The sequence below is a fragment of the Nilaparvata lugens genome, chromosome 3 (assembly GCF_014356525.2).
Source record: "Nilaparvata lugens isolate BPH chromosome 3, ASM1435652v1, whole genome shotgun sequence".
Lineage (NCBI taxonomy): Eukaryota > Metazoa > Arthropoda > Insecta > Hemiptera > Delphacidae > Nilaparvata > Nilaparvata lugens.
This window is the reverse complement of record NC_052506.1, coordinates 12,022,334-12,034,695: the sequence shown is the minus strand read 5'-3', so window position 1 is coordinate 12,034,695 and position 12,362 is coordinate 12,022,334. Positions and strand designations below refer to the sequence as shown.

General features: G+C 36.4%; 1 protein-coding gene across 1 annotated transcript in view; it reads right to left on the bottom strand.

The window, feature by feature from the left end:
- LOC111064586 (insulin-like growth factor-binding protein complex acid labile subunit) overlaps nt 1-12,362 on the bottom strand; it is a 312,048-nt gene that overhangs the window by 18,731 nt on the left and 280,955 nt on the right. The gene's annotated exons all lie outside the window — the stretch shown is intronic.

The window sequence follows — 12,362 nt, the reverse complement described above, 5'->3', positions numbered from 1 at the left end:
GTTCAACAACTGAGTCATAATTTTGACACAGTCCCACACACATGAACTCGCTCACTTACTTCCATCATCAAACGACGACGGAATAATAGTCAGCTGTTTTTCCAAGGATGAATAATAATTATCCTTTTAATGTCCTTCAGCAGGTTTTCCAGGGTTGAGACCTAGTGCAATCTAATTTTTATATTATAAACTTACTATGTTCTGAATTTCGTGAGAATCGTTAGAGCCGTTTTCGAGATCCGGTAAAATACAAAAATATAAACATATATAAACAGAAATTGCTCTTTTAATAGTAAAGGATATTCAGCTGGTTCTAGAAGTATATAGAATACAGCATCAAATTATATCACATACTTGATTGAAAGACTGGGCAAAAAACATCCCTCAGTGACAGTGATATGTTTTGAGATCTAAACCAATAAGCTACTTAATTAGGTATCAATTAAGTACTTAGTGCTGGTTGCAAGAAAGCCGGGTTATTTTCAATCCTGATTAATTCCAGTAGAACAATCTACGCCAATAAGTTATTCGTTCAAGTGTAAGTAATTCAAATTTCAGGTGAGACGAAACATTCAAAAACTGATGTTACGTACGACACAAAGGCGTGTTCCATATCCAAAATCTATTTGTCTCTTTTAAAGAGGTAGCTCATTACAGAAATTCACGAAATCTACAAAGCTGCCTTCAAAAATAAGAAAAAATTCTCTTCAGATGAGTAATATGATTAGTGTATGACAATAGATTACAAAATCTTTAGAGATAGAATACGATGGATTTCAGTCAGTGTTCAGTGGTTCATTTCAAGATTGGTATTCTACGTATCTTGTGAAACTACAGATTTTTTTAAAATGAATTAGCAAAGGCAATTCGAGAGAAGTTTCACCACCAGTTAGCAGAATAATGTTCTTTGATCAATGAAAATGATACACGTTTTTCTTTATTCACTGTGATAGAATCGAGAGAAGATTTCAAACAGACCTTTTAGTTAATTATTTTTAAATTGAGAGAGGTGTACCATTTCACAGAAAGGTTGAACGGCAGGAATAAAAAGCTTCAAAATGATGTCTATCCTGTATCTCACGTTTCCCTTTATCTTTAACAAGCTCTGCCATTCGAAATTCTGCATGATGCAACTGAAATTCATTTTGACGCTATCATTTATGTACGCATTTAATTAACGCGGGTTGAAATTACAGCATTGTTGTTGAGAATATTCACGGCGTAATCAGCTTAATGGAATAAAGGCGTCTTGTGTAGTAGGCCTAAAGCACTCTGCTCTCGTCCTTTTATTTTGGAAAACAAATTACAAAAACGGACCTGTGCCCTAGCAAGCGCTGTTAATTCTGCTGCTGTTCTATTTTCCCAAATTAGCCGACAGCGATACATATTTCAGCATCACATGAACCGTGAAGCTCTCTTACAAATAAGCGCCCAAGTCCATACAATCAAGCCCTGCTTCACTACCCAAACATCGTTACAACATAATAATTACTGTATTGCTGGCAATGAATTGGTTCAATATTAAATCCTCTTGTCATCCTCAAATGAGGAGTGTATTACGAATTCCACGTAAACAATTTCGGAACAAAAGATCTGATATGTTTGAAAGAGCCACTAAATTTGTCGATATATTATTGAATTCATGTAGTTAATATTATTTATCTTCATTTAAGCTTGTGACTAAGGTGGAGAACAAAACAAAATTAAGGGGAAGGAGATGGTACGGGATTATAAATCAATATGATTGATTATAATGTTGAATCTTACAACCCAATGATTACTGAATAACAGAATAAATACATCAAAAGAATAATTTCCTAAGTAGAAATCAAATTTTTATCATATTTTCACCCCGACACATATTATTATAGTGGGGTATCATAATTAGAACTAAGTTTAGTATTAGCAACTTTTTTACTGTATGTATAATATAATAACTATGTATATGTTTTGTCAATAAACTCCTCTGGTAGCAATTCATTGGCAATCGGAGAAATTATTATTATTTTTAAGCTTATTTTGGAAGCTCAGCTTCGAATTTGTTAGTCATCCTTCAACTAGAATAACAATTTTTGAAGTGTAACTGTATATTATTACAAGGATAAAGATTTTAATTTTAAGAACGTGTCACTTATCTAATCAGTATCATAGAAGCTTTCTCAGTCTACCTCTAGCTTTCCTATTCGATTGAGGTTTTCCAAGTCACTCACTAGTCCTAGAAAGCATGGAAATAATATGCTACCCTACTACACCTTTTTCAACTGTATTTGAGAAAGTATCAATTGTAATTATTGAGAATAGTCATTTGTATTTGAGAAAACGTCAGATGTAAATGAGAATAGTCAATTGTATTTGAGAAGTCATCACTTGTAATTGAGAATAGTGAATTTTATTTGAGAGAGTATCATTTCAATTTGAGAACATACGATTTGAAATCGAGAAGTTGTCAGTTGTAATTATTGGGAAATGATTTTAAAAAACCAGTACTTCCAGGACTTATATTTTTCATAACGTTTAGTTTTTGAATAAAACATTACTTTCAAGCCCCAAAATCCATTGAAGAATTGCCGAATTGTTTGATCAAGAGGTTCAATTGATTGATGATAAAGTTCAATTGCGCCGTAAACATATAGAGAATTAGATCTTCATCAAGTGCAATGTTTCACAAAATGTTTGGAGACAAAAGTCGCGTTGCCAATACATACATAGAAATAATTCTCATTAATCATTCGTAAACAGTACAGGGGAAATACTTTCATCATTGAAAATATTAATTGGAATACGTGTACGTAGTACAGTATCCTTTCCTGCTCAAATTAAACCTGTACTGTAGGCTACAGAAGAGTCACGAAATGTCAATTGGAAAATTTTCTCATTTTCAATTGATATCTTTTCATTTACATTTGACGATTTCTCAAATAATTCACTATTCTCAATTACATGTGATAACTTCCCAAATACAATTGACTATTCTCGTCTACATCTGACATTCTCTCAATTACAAGTGACTATTCTCAAATACAATAAATACTTGAGTATCAAATTGAAACAAGTTATTTTTAATTTTAAGAGTTTATTTGTTATTGGAATCGTATTATGTATTTCTTGCTTGTATATTATTTTTATGATTCACAGTCTACATTGTATTGTTTTCAATTTGACAAATAAAATTTGAGTTTGAATTGATAATTTCTCAAATTGACCTGATACTTTCCCAAATAAAATTTGAAAAGGTGTAGTAAGCACAGACAATTGAACAAATATAAAGACTGTTTCTAGAAGTATATTTCAAGAGGAGTTGGAACAGAACTAATGTGTCGATTCAATGAATGAATTAATCTTCTGTTTCATTGATTGAATATGATACTGAGAAGAAAACTGACATTTGAATCAATGAAAGGATTAACCTTCTGTTTTCTGTTTTCAATTCAATGGAGGAATTAATTTTCTGTTTCATGAACCTGATAAGAAAAATTTGAACAGCATGAATATGAATTATGTTGAGTGTTAAATGTACTGTAAACTTCTGTTGAATCGATTGTAAACTTGGAATTGAAACGAAGGCAAATGACAGAGCCGGCAAAGACACTCAAGAGCTAATTGCATTGTAAGTTGTAGGTTGAAGGTGAGGGTGTACTCGGGAGCATGAAGTGGCAAAGAATTCTGGCTGCAGAGGCAATTGCAATACAAGCGCAGATCTGCAGAGCAGAGCGATGTGCTGAGGTGATGCGAGAGGTCGCCTGCTCCACACTGAGCAGATCAAAGCCCAGAAGCGACTTTGCAAGTTCTTGAATCCAAACTTTTAAATGGTACAATTAACACATGTTCAGCGGTGTCCTCCCCTCCCCTCACCCGTCCTTCCGATGTCGCACATTCGCGTTGCCAGCTCAGGAAACAGTTCTACATTGTAATTACATCAAGTCCCAAAACTTCGCCCGGTTCACAAAAGGCCCAAGCACCCTCCAACTCCAGCATTCCAATTCCTCCGAGGAGCTTCATGCTCTGAGAATACGCTCGCACACCATACGTCAAGGCGCTTATAAAAGTCCGTCTTGCAATATTTACAAAGCTGGAAAGCGTAAGATGAAAGACGAACACTTGAGTAGATTTACATCTGAAACTAGATTGCTCGAATACAGAATGAAGGCGAACGCGAATATGCTCGATGCTTGCACACTGACTTATGTCTGATAAATGTGTCACAACTGCAGGAAGGCTTGTTTTTCAACAAGAAATGTGATTAGGCAACTTCGGCTATGTTTACAACCAAGTTAGCATAACATTAGAGTTGATGTTTTTGAGGAGATGACTAATTCGTGTTTAGTCAACGGGTTAGAGGAATACAGACGTGCCTTTATCAGATTGGTATACATGTAACCTTCATGTATAGAATAATTCAATGAATGAATAATTTTATTGAAAAATAAGCATGTTTTGAAACATTGATAACTATTTATTTATAGATTCATAGATACAATATCATTCTCAACTATGAGTGATTGGGAAAAAAGCAATAGGCTTAAAGCCCAATCATTTGTTAGTAAAACCATAGAGAAATAATAGCATAAATAGATATCCCATGGTATAGGGCGTTTATGTCTCAACTTTTTCTCTTATCTCAAGTCGATAGTCCACGTAGTTCTTTCCCGTGAAGCTTTATGACGCTGGTAGTCTTTCATATTGTGCCGTTCATACACTCTTACCCGGTCAAAACAGTGAAAATCAACAATAATCGACAGTAATCGGCTTGAGATAACAGTAAAGTTGCGACATAAACGCCCTATACCATGGGATATCTACTTACGCTATTGTTTCTCTATGGTATGAAGGCCATTCCACACAGCACGTGGCGTGCGAGGCTGGACGCACGCTAGCTACTTTTCAAAACATCGCTTCCCAGCTAATCAAATGAAGCAATTCACATAGCAGCCACGGCCACGCGGCAACGCTTGCTATACTAGCCACGCGTGGCTACCGTTCGCTCTCTCAGCGATCTTTTCAAACGTGTCCGGCCACGTTTTGGTCCGAGCATGCGCAGAACGTATACTAGACGTATACTATCGTATAGAACGTATACTATCATTGTCAGCCTCAAGGTCGTGCATTAAATGATGGAATTCGCCATAGGTCTTCCTTTTTTTATTGATTGGATGTACCCACTGGTCCCGTGCTGTCACCGAATACAATAAAACCAGCTCATTATCACTACTACTGCTGCTGTTGGAGTCATCAAACCAAGGTAAGCCACAAGAAAATCCAGATTCACACCACGGGACCGTCGGAGTTGACATCTTCCTACATACGCATACTGACGGGAAACGTGGCCGGTATAGCATCGCAACAGTCGTGGCGGTGTGAATTGGCATGTGGCTAGCGTGGCCGGCGTGGCGTGCGTCCAGCCACGCACGCCACGTGCTCTGTGGAATGGCCTTAACTAGTATGTCCCATTACCAAGAGATATGTGATAGCTTTGAATCCAACTTAACCTACTCAAGTAAACGTACTGGGAAGGAATGGATTACACTGCAATGCTAATCAAGAGAGCACATAACTTGAAAATTCAGTTACCAACAAACTTGAAATGTGAAGCAAAATTTTTTCGTTAAGGCTTACGTAAGGCTAATTTTGTGCAAAGTGCTAAAAATAAACTTTCTACTAGTGATATTTTTCAAAGTTTTTCGATTTGTAATATCATCAAGCTATCAAAATGAAAAAGTTTTCTCAGGAAAACTTTTTTTTTCGATCATTACTTTTTGAGATATGAGCGCCTAAAGTTTAAATTTTTGGGACAGAACATTTGGTAAGAGATAAATCCATGAGATTTAGAGGATAGATTCTTCATGGTATTGTTGATCTAGTAAGACAATAATTTTCTTAAAAAATCAATTTTTAAGAAAATCATTCAATTTACCAAAAATTTTTTTTTGGTAAATTGAATAATTTTCTTAAAAATTGCTGTAGAAAATTTTTGTTTTACTAGATCAACAATATCATGAAGAATCTATCCTCTAAATTCCATGGATTTATATCTTACTGAATGTAGAGTCTTTATTGCAAATATTGAAGAAAAGTTGGGAAGACTGGTCCAGCCATCTACTTCGTATGCCAGCAAATAGACTTCCAATTCAAGCTTGGCACTACAAACTCGATGGGAGAAGAGGCGTCGGACGACCGATGAAGAAATGGATGCCGGAACAGGCCAACAGAGCCTAATCCTTGAATGACGACGATGATGATGATGATGATCTCCTACCAAATGTTCTGTCCCAAAAATTTAAACTTTAGGCGCTCATATCTCAAAAAGTAATGAATGAAAAAAAAATCAAAAAGTAATGATCAGAAAAAAATGTTTTCCTGAGAAAACTTTTTCATTTTGATAGCTTAATAGTGTACAAATCGAAAAACTTTGAAACATATCACCAGTAGAAAGTTTATTTTTAGCCTTTGCACAGCCTTAACTGATAAAGTTTAAGTTGTGTAAAAGCAATATTAGTTGTTTAAAGCAAAATTTTACGTTAACTGAAAGTAAATTGTGTTGTTTAAAGTGGAAGGCTACGGAAGAAGAGTATTGTCAACACGAGTAGCACAAACGGTGTGTGCCACAATAAACGCAAGGGAGTTGAGGATCACAGGAAATCACGAACATCACAAGAACGTGCTCCCGGTATCCCAGGCCCAGGCCCAGGCTCAGGCTGCCCCATCTTGTTGTATAATGAAGTCCACTCTTGGTAATCGTGTAATTGTAACAATGGCCAGCTCAACAGTCCCAACCGATTTGAATTCACCGAGTTCAAAGGAACAATAGCTTTGTGTTGCAGCAAACGCCTTGTTTCGGGGACACTTCTTCCACTCTAGTCACCCACTGAATAATCAACCGCTAATAATACACACTCACTGATTATTACCTTTCCCTTCACCCGATTACCATCCACGTCTATACAGGATACAATACACATCTAATAGTTCTCCCATATTGACGACCAGCAAGTAACCCGTGCTCTGCAAGGGTCTCATTAAAAACTTGAAAAACTGAAAACTTGGAAAATTTGAAATAACCATCCTGGGTTAATTAAGAATCTATACGCGAAACTTCAAGTTAATCAGTCCAGTAGTTCAGTAGTTAAAAACGTGACAAACTGAAAATTTAAAATAGGCCTATAACCATCCTCGGTTAATTAAGAATCTATATGCAAAATTTCAAGTTAATCAGTCCAGTAGTTCAGACGTGATGATGCATCATTCGTGAACTTCCTATCCCATACATGCATAATCCAGTTCTTTCCTTTATTATAGTAAAGATATCTGATCACAATTTCATTATAACACGAAATACATTTAGGGCCGTTTGCACAGTCATAGTCCAAACTAAATTTCATTTTAAACTGGATTAAATCCGTATCAAGTCTCGTTTGTTATAATATGTTTCATTTTGAGTTCAAGCCACCACATGATTTAATTTCGTTTACGCTTTGACTGTGCAAACGGCCCTAAGTGTATATTCAAATTGAGAAAATTCAATTGTTTTTCTTGAACAACTCCCTAAAACCTTTCAATTGATGTTAAGTTATTATATATATATATACAAGTTTATTTTACAGCTCCAGCCGTTTCTCGCATCCCATCTGCCATTTATTGCGATTATCCAGTCTCCCTGGACCAGATTTCTATTCCTCATACAAGTATACACCTGTTCGTTCCACAGTTCGGGCGGTCTACCTCTCCTTCTTTTTCCAGGTGGATCCCAATTCAGTATCCTTTTGGGCCACCTCTCATCTCTCATCCTCTGTGCATGCCCTAACCATACAAGGCGCTTCTTTTCAATCTGCTCCACTGTTGTGTTCAGTTCCCCTATTCTGTTCCTTATCTCCGTATTCCTCACATCGATCCATCCTTGAAACACAACAACTCCGGCGCAAGAAATCCATTTCCACAGCATTTATTCTTTGAGTGTCTCGTTTTGGTAATTCCCAAGTTTCAGAGCCATAGAGCAATATACTCTGTACAATGGAATGATAAATTCTAATTTTTGTAGAGTTAAGTTGTTGAAAGATGAGATTTCTCTGCTAATGAAATTCTATACGAATTATTTTTTATATCTATATTTGAAAGTAAGTGTATGACGAAGATCAATATCTGACTTGAAAAGTATTATGCTATTGTATAACGATAATTAGAAATCTTAACTATCTTCAAATCAAATATTGTGTAAAGTGGACTGAATCCGAAATAATACTGCGATTGTTACCCGCTCCAGGTAAAAGTGTATTCACTCAATCACAACGAGGGCGATGAAAATCAATTTCCAATCAGCCGAAATGAGGGCTTAATATGGGCTTTGGTTTGCATACGGCGGCAACGCAACACAGAGATTACTGAGCATATATACTTTGGTGTGCTGGTGCCACCGCTTGGCCTACAAAATTATTGCAGTTGAATATCAAACAATCGGAGAAGAATGCGCGTTTATCAGGGATGCAGTGGTTGGTCCAGGCCCAAAGGACGAATGTGTGCAGTGCACAGTGCACACAGGACATGCGGGTCGACGTTCTAATCAGCACCAACCTAATCAGTTCAATCATTTATGGACCAACTGGAAACTGCAACCGGGTTTAAAATAACACCGAATCACCACTGAATTTCCAACCGAGATGTATTCGAACCACGTTGAAATAACAACCCGAACTGCGGTTTCACAGCTCGCATATCCCTTCTGTTCTTCCTACCAAATTTTTGAAACTGAAATCCACTATCTTCCAAATTTAGATACCTATGACAATGATCTGACTTTCCCTTTTCAACGAACGTCATGCTCATGGTTAACAAACACATCTTGAACGTTCTAAGTGACAGGTTTGTGTTGTCAGCTCACGTTCATTCATCCGATACTACTGTTATAGTAAGGATACTACTCATAGTAAGGATTGACAGTTAGGATTGAATGATTCTATTATCGCGTATATCAAAATACTCTCCATTTATAACAAATTACTTAATCATTAGATATACGATAAAAGAAGAAATCAATTTTACATAAATCTGATCCACGATTAGAAACGAATTTGGTTGTTATTTATTAAAGACTAGCCGGCCCGGCGAACTTCGTACCGCCAAATAGTAAATGCATCTCATAACAAACTTTCGCTGGATGCACACCTGAGGAGGCATTTTGTATCCAGGTGCTTCTTGCATATTGGTTTTGAATATCTGATGATATTATTCTTATTATTCCAATTATTAATTTTAATGAGTTAAAAATCAATTAATTCTAAACTCCGAAGACATTACAATTATTCGAAACAAAGCAATGATTAGCAATGAAAGCATGTCTTTAGCGCATTTAATAAGTCTTTAACCTTGAGGCCGCACTGCTGGATGGTTACACTAATAATAGTCATTTTGTTTCTAAACAAATCGGGGAGTTTGGAATAAAATACATGGGCGGTTATGGAGCAGCACACACTCTTGTCTACTATCTACCGACGGCTGTTGTATGACGCAATTATTATAACAGCTGATTTTTATTTCTGTGTGTGGCCAGCTCAAATCTTCTCCCATTAAGGATTACATGTAAACTTTGAAGAACCGTAGGAAAATCCTGAAGTCAGATTATGAATTTTATAGGCCATAAACCTGGTCCTGAACATAGCGAACACAACTAAAAAAATCATCAAATTCGGTGCGCAGATAAAAAAGTTATTGAATGTCAAAATTTGAGGCTCGATTTTTATTTATATAGATTTTCAGTTATCGATATGATAGTTTGACACCTTGTGGGACCGGACTCCCCGGTTGAATTTTGTTGAAATACTTCACACGAATTAGTGTAGAAGATTTTAATCTTATTTTGACAAATGAGCACTAAATGAATGTTATTCAAGTCTCTCGAGTCCACTGATCCCAAATGGAAACATCGATTGTTATTGTGCATGATAACCTTTTGTGATAAATATTGATGAATAGATGTTTATTAGGGGTAAATCGATTGATTTTGAATATATTGATGAGAAATGAAGGACTTTGAAAGGAGATATAGTTCAAGCACAAATGGTTTAGAGGGTTATAGTGGTCACGTTGAAGACACCTGTATCAGAAATGAGTTGGTTGAATAACTTCTATCATGAAAAAATAATGTAATCATCACTCATAGAATGCAATTACATAGAAATTGTTAGTGGGTTGAATTTGTATTGGAAGTAGGCTATACTTTATGAACGACTTTATTAGTCAATACTTACAACTTCGGTTTCATAACTTAACAGTAGACGCTTCTTCTGACTTAGCTCACCTGTAAAAAGTAAAGGAAAGAAATTAATTTAGAAAAACTTACACTGGAAAGATTGTTTCCTGTGTTGAGTAATGTGATAAAAAGTATAAACACAACTGAACTGTATTTCAATTATTATTATTAGGATGAGATTGAGATCTATTCCTGAAAAGTTTAAAGGTATTCATCATATTCTAGATTTGGATAATGATGTTCCAGAAACTATTTGAATGTCTGAACTGATCACATTGATGAATCGACATTTTGATATAATACGACTTTGATGTTGTCAATACCACTATATTGTTCAGAATAAATTTAAATTACAGAACCAGGTTTCATGGCAACACCTGCCCCATCTTCAGCTGAACTGAACCTGGTTCTGTGATTCAAATTGATTTTGAACAAATATTGACAACATTAACGTGTTATTCTTTCAATTTTGGAGAAGTACCACAACATCTTCTAACAAACAATCAAATCATTATTTGAATCAACATCTCTTAAGGTGCGTACAGATTTACAGATTTACGCGCCGCGAACATGAGCAGTTCACTTTTAATCAGCTGATGCCAAGCTTTTTATATCTATATCTTACAGTTTCTGTAAAAATACAGATATAATCAGCTGATTAAAAGTGAATTGCTCATGTTCGCGGCGCGTATGCTTGGTACGCACCTTTAAGAAGTTCATGAGTAATTAGAACATTATTGAAGTGATTTCTTTAGCTAAAGAACCTGGTTCTGTAATTAAAATTGTTATTGAACAAATATTGACAACATTATCGTCTTATTCTTTCAATTTTGGAGAAGTACCACAACATCTTCTACCAAACAATCAAATCATTATTTGAATCAACATCTCTTAAGAAGTTCATGTTTAATTAGTACATTATTGAAATGATCTCTTCTGAAGAACCTGGTCCTGCAATTAAAATTGATTGTAAAGAAATATGGTTATATTAACAACATCAACCTCTTAATCTTTCAATTATGGATAAGTACCACGACATCTCTTACCACAAAATAAAATTATTATTTGAATCATAATCTCTTCAGAAGTTCATGAGTAATTAGTACATTATTGAAGTGATCTATCGAGGTTCGTTAATATAATGACAGAATGAAGTAGGCCGTGATGAGTTATTTAAATTATGAGTTTGCACAGGAATGGGGATTAGTGTTGGTGACACCTGGGGGGCAAAAGGTGTTGCCTGTGATGAGGGAGAGGGGCAAAGAAGGGCTTAGAAGGGCAGAGCAGACGGGGCTTCACAGCCAGCTGAGATTTTTTGCAGGCACTCTGCTCTGTTGTAGGTAGTCTCCGTCGTTATTTAGTTTTGGACGAGATTATTCCGGGATTAGAGGCGCCTGCCCTGACCAAGGCCTTGCCCTCACCCTCGACCCTCTGCTCTGTGTGTGTGTTTATACAGATCGCACTGAACCCTTGCTTTGGTTCAACTGCAAGTTGGGCGCATTGACTTAGCTCCCTTCAACCGGCGCGTCCATAACAGAACCTCCTCCGTATTACCGCACCGAACAAAGCACACGTGCTACCCCTCACCCCTCAACCTATCGGCTTTCATACCTTTACAGTAACCAAATAACGCCCTAAAATAGCCAAATTCAATGAATATATCAGCCTTTAGCGTCGGAAATCTCAACCCTGCAACAATAATTAAAGACCAACAATGTTAGTGGGGAGTACTCCCACCTGAAAATAAGTCAGCTCCCTTTGACCCATCCAGAGAGTTTTCACGTTGAATCTTGAGTACCTTCATATGCATTCATATTGTCTTCCCTCAAATTCTTACTTTTAACATGGTGAATTATATTGGTTAGTGATTTTACTCCTCAAATTAACTCATTCTTCACCTCCTCTTCCTTCTTCACCCCTACTAATCCTCGACGTCCTCCTCCTCAAATTCTTGCTTATAACATGGTGAATTATATTGGTTAGTGATCTTACCCCTCAAATCAACTCATTTTTCACCTCCTCTTCCTCCTCCACCCCTACTCATCCTCGTCCTCATCCTCTGCCTCCACCCCTACTCATCCTCGTCGTCCTCCTCCTCAAATTCTTGCTTATAACATAGTGAATT